The following is a 5899-nucleotide window of genomic DNA, read 5'->3' as shown; positions in this document are numbered from 1 at the left end:
TGAGTAACATTAAATATTAATAAAAATTCAACTAAAATAAGTACTCTTCAGTTAAAAGAAAAGCAAAACTCAATTTACAAAACATAATAAAGAGATAGTTTCGTGACCCAGGGATGTTTTTCGAATATTCAGTATTTAAGCAAAAAAAAAAACATGCTATTCTTAAAGCTGCTGCTTATTTGCAAGAGTTATTTATTGCTGTTTTTAAGTTTTTTTTTTTATATATTTTTCAGTTATCTGATTGTATGCGTGTCTTATGGTATTTGCGAAATAAAAATGTCAACTTGAAAAGAAGGTGCTGACGTGATGAGAAAAATTGAAAATAAAATAAACAATAAACTGAGTAATAATTGAAATAAAGTAAAATAATTAAAAAAAATAATCTCTCATCTTGTTTTCCTCTCATCACACCATTAATGTTTAGAGTGCTTAAAAATAAGAAAACATTTAAGTCTATTAATTGATTTGAATAAGTTTCTTCTAAGTGGAAAAATCTCAACAGATTAGGAATTTATTTAGAGAAAAATTAAATATTGTCTATTTAAAATGTATTCTATTTTTCAATTTTTAAGCATAAATAAGTCTTTTCATCAATCTAGTATGTATGATTGAAACTTGAAATTTTGCTTCGATGTTAAGGCAATTAAACTGGTTTTGTTTTTCTAGACTAAATATCATTAAAAAATACATCTGAAACTATTTTAAGACATAAATTCCTTAAACAAAATCAGAAGCATGAGTTCTCTCAAAATAATTTTCTAATTTCTACATAGTTAAACACATAAAGTATATACAGTTCAAAATTGAAACTTCGTTGTTATGGCGCTCCAACTGATTTTATTTTTCTTGGCTCTTGGCGAAAAAGTATCTAAGTTACTTTTATTAGTACAAATTTAAAATTTCTTTTCTTTCAATATAATGAGAAAAAGGTTTTTTGTTGAAGTAACTAACTAATTTTAGAAGTGCAATAAAACTATACGTTTTTTAATAAGTTATATTTTCAATATTTTGTTCATTGCAAATTTAAAAAAAAACATGCATAAAATGAAAAAAAAGCTAAGTTTGATACACAAACAAAACGTAAGGAATAAAAAAAAATACTAGGGCCTTTTGCTTGAATTGTCTTCTGACTTTAAGATGTTTTTAAATGTAAGTTTATTATTATTTAGGTCATATTTTGTGTGTCAATTTGTACGAAATGTTCATTCGAATAATTTATTTTACTTTTAAGATAAAAATGGTAAACAAGTCTTTAGTGAAGGTGTTCAAAAATAAGTTATGTAAGGACTTTCCAGAAAGTGATTATAATGAGTAAACGACTTAATGATTCCGCTCTGAGGTAATTCAACTTCGAATATTCATTTTACGAGAAATGCGCTGGCTGATTACAATTTATAAAGGATAACTCATTAATTTTAAACTCACTATTGAAGTTTGAAGTTAGTCCGAAAGTAATTAGTTAGTTTTAAGAGTTGCCTTCTAAAAATATACCCTTGTTAAATTTAGATAATAAGTACCACATACGTAAGTGTTGATGTATTGACATGAAAACTGATGATATATGGAATATTGTAAAAGTTTTATACTTGTCAACATTTTTCATCTTTTCCTTCAAAATTTGCGAGGAGAATGTATACAAGATTCTTTATTCGAAAAGTAATTAGTTAAATGATTTTGAAGGTATAATTCATTTGGGCATGCGCGTCCAATATGTCTCTTTACTCTATTTTTATAGTAATGTTGTCCCAAAATGGACTGATCAAATGGCACGGTTTCCTGCAGATTATCGAAGTCAAGCATCAGGGGTAGTAGTCAATGAGTGGATTGCTGATCACATTTGAGAAGTTTGCGAATGTACCAAGGGTGTGTGGTATTGGCCCTTTTTAGGAGAATGTATACAAGATTCTTTATTGGAGAAGTAATTAGTTAAATGATTTTGAAGGTATAATTCATTTGGGCATGCACGTCCAATATATCTCTTTACTCTATTTTTTTAGTAACGTTGTCCCCCAATGGACTGATATCATGGCACGGTTTCCTGAAAATTATCGAAGTCAAGCATCAGTGGTAGTGGTCAGTGAGTGGATTGCTGACTACCTTTGAGAAGTTTGCGAATATACCAAGGGTGTGTGGTAATGACCCTCTTTACACTGCTCTACCTTAAACTTCTGAGTTCACGCGTGAGCCGTCGGGATACCGAAGCGAAAGAGCCATCCTCACTGCAGAGGATCAAAATTGCGATGTCATTGGATCATTCTCAGGGATGTGTCCCAGACTGTCTCCAATAACCCATCATACAGTTCTAGTGGTGTGACGTTAACAAAGCAATTCTATTTGCAAAGTAATATTTTTCGAATTTCATTTTCATTTTACTAATTATATTATGATCTAATTAACATTTGTTAAAATTTATGACTTAAGGTAACTGAAACAACTTTTTTGCATCATTACATACCCTATCAGGTCAAATAATAAATTATTACTAACAATAAAAAATATTACAAAGGGCTCAATATAGCAAATGAATCATACCAATGAATGCCAATATATCAAATGTATTCCAAAGAGATATATTGCTTCAGACGCATTCTCATAGAATTTGTATCCTAGCATCGACTGGTCACAGCATACGCACCTTCTGCTAGCAATAGCTTTATGATCGAACTCAGTGTAATTGCGAAATAACTCTGCCGACATCTGGTCCTCTGAAAAACATACCGTTTATGTGATTGGAATAAAATTTTGTAAGTAGGTATTTATGTTAGCTCTTATAAACGATTGCGTAGATCTCACGGTTACAGTTATAATGACAAAATTTCAAATTTTGAAATGCCAACACCCTCTTTTATTTAATCAGATGTTATTTTCACAGTAAAAAACATAATATGGATTTGGAACGGTATTTTTGTAAAAGAAATAGTGACGAACAAATTTAAAAAGCATGAGTTGTCGCTTGAAAATTTCGAATATTTGTCGCTGCAACCATTAAAACTACTCAATCGCAGAGCATGATTCTTGAACTTATAGATCATAATGCCTAGGTACAAAATTTTCATTCCATTTACTTAAGCTCATTAATACTCTCCAGAAAATCATCCCTTATGTTCAAAGTTATTTTATAAATTCTGTATAATAAGTAGCATATGGATCAAGGGTTCCATTAACGGACTAAACATAAGATTGATCTTTTCATAAAGCAAAGTAATTTATTTTATTTAAGTTTTGTCACCATTTGTCTGAAATATTCCCTTATCGCTTAAGGCAGCTTTAAATTCTCTTTAATGTCGTTTGATACTTAGTATTTAGAATCATTATGTATGTATTAAATGATTTTACATAATTTATCCCGTAATATTGTGTCAGTCAGTCACTTTTAAGCTAAATAATAATTAAATATGTAATACGTGCAATTACTCATGCATTTAAAATTTTTGTAGCTTTATTCAATATTAAATTTGATCTTTATAGCGCCCTGAATAATTGAAAGCAACAGAATTTACTTGACAATCTTTTTTTCCCTTATTTATTTAGTATTCATTATGCACTATTTGCGATTTTAAAATATTAGTTGCTATTAATTATAATTTATACTTAGCCCCAAGAGAGAAATCAGCTCATTCTCAAACACCAATTGCACATGAAGATCTTGGAAATCAAAGCTGCACCCTTACTGAACTATGTATGAATTTTTTTTAACGTTTTACTCACAATAAACTCAATTTAAAGACAACTCGATTTAAAGACATTTTAAACTAAAGCTATCACTATCCCGTTACGGATTATTTGTGTTTTAAAATGGATAAATTACTAGAGCTTAATATTTAAAAAATGTATTGGCTTAAATATTAAATAAAATTATTTTCTTAAAATTTACGCCAATTTGGCGAAGTTTTCTAACGCTAATAAAAACAATGAAAGTCTTACATTAATTATTTAATTTTGAATATTTTTATGTGAATCCGTAATAGTAATTTTCTTAACAATTAATGCAGTGTAGTAGTAATTTTCTTAAACCATGAGGACTAGCACCTTTTGAACAAACGTTAATATGCGCGGGGGTCATGGACTGTTTTCGTTTCGAAATGGTCCTCAAAATGAATAAACTACAGTTCCAGGATTGTTGAATCCTCAATAGAGATAGTTTTATTTCTGAGAGTATAAAGATGAAGAAATGGCAAAAATTGCTGATATTTTCTTCTTGTCAAGAACATAGTATATTTCATTGGTTTTATGAAATATTTTACTCATCTAATTTTTGCGTAGAAAATAAGAAAGAAAAAAAATGTCAGAAATAACAAAATCATTCAAGACATAATTTTTAAAAATTATAGTATTTTCCTAAAGAGTAAGCTGAGTTCTAAAAAAAGTAGCATATGTACCCTGTTATCTTTTTCTTTCTTTTATTTATGACCTATTTGTACATGTTTTGAAGATTACAAATGTAAGTTTGTTTTTTAGTTTCCCTTTGTTCAAACAAATGTTAGATTTTTACGTTAAGAATGCTTTGGGTAGAATGTTTTCGAAAGCTTATGTTGCTGACTGTGAAACATATCTGTAAAAAGGATGTTCTTCAATATTTGGGATGCATTTCTAAGTTAATTTGCATTTTAAAACAGGACAGATTTTTTTGCTTTTCTCATGCTAGAATATGATGCGGAAAAATGACTTGAAGAAAATATGAGATGTATGTAGAAAATATAGGATAAGGTGTTTACCTTTAAGCTAGAAAAAGGATTTGAAAAATATATACTTATTTTAATATTTATGTTTACTTTTCTCTATAGTCCATTATTCTGGACATAAAAACCGTAAGTAAAAAAGTGTTTCAAACAGGTAAATATTTATAAAGAGCATGATACTTAGAAGACATTAAGAATTTCAGGTGTGATTTGGTTATTTAAAGTACTTTTACTTTGTTGGATGAGAAAAAGTAGTTCATTGAAAAATATGAAGCATATATGTTTCGACAATAGCATTTAAAAAATTCATTCATTATTTTTTCTTAACTTTTTTTAAAATTATTTTATTGATATTTTTTGGGCCAGAAACGAGGAACATTTTTATCTTTTAAAATAATTCTTATAATTTTGAAATATTCTAGATAAAGGTAATTCGTATGTAACATTAACCCATTGAAGCAGGTGGAACTACGATGCCTCTTTACATATATTTTCTGACGCTCTAACTGCAAACAAAATATATTTCGGTATTTTTTTTAATTTCAAAAAACAGCCTAATAGTTACTAAAAATATCTGTTAGATAATTGAGTTATATTTGTAGGAAAATATCCAAAAATGAAATTTGCTCGAAAAATAGTTAATTTCTTTTCTTTCATATGCAAATTATAAATAATTGATTTTGTGAAATTTTAAATTTCTAGGACAAATAACTGCTTCACTTAGATCTAAATAACTTCAAATTACTGAAATTCTAAAGTTAGTGTTTTGAAGTGGATCGTGCTTAGAAGATTTTACCTTTAACACAGAAAAAAACACACCAATATTCCATGCTGTAATTCCTAAATATAAATAAATAAAATGTTAAATATAATATTTTTCTCTTCCTTTGCAATAATTACGAAATAATGAAAAAGTATGAAAAATATGTTTAATAAAAACTTCTTCTCAAAGGGATAATTTTCACTGCAAGATGATAATTTTAGATAAAAATACTTCTAATACGTTCTAGAAAAAGATATATAACTTAACAGTTAAGATATTTAAAGACATAACTTACAAAAAAAAACATATTTTTATTATTATAAGAAAGATAGTTTTTAAAAACACAGTTATTTCTATCTCAGTTAAAAAGTCATTACAAAATGTAAAAATTATTACTTAAATTATGTGGTCAGATTTACTGATGAAAATGATTTAGTATGTATTTTGAATAATATAT

This window comes from Parasteatoda tepidariorum, chromosome 3, assembly GCF_043381705.1.
Source record: "Parasteatoda tepidariorum isolate YZ-2023 chromosome 3, CAS_Ptep_4.0, whole genome shotgun sequence".
Taxonomy (NCBI): Eukaryota; Metazoa; Arthropoda; class Arachnida; order Araneae; family Theridiidae; genus Parasteatoda; species Parasteatoda tepidariorum.
Note: the sequence above shows the minus strand (reverse complement) of the source record.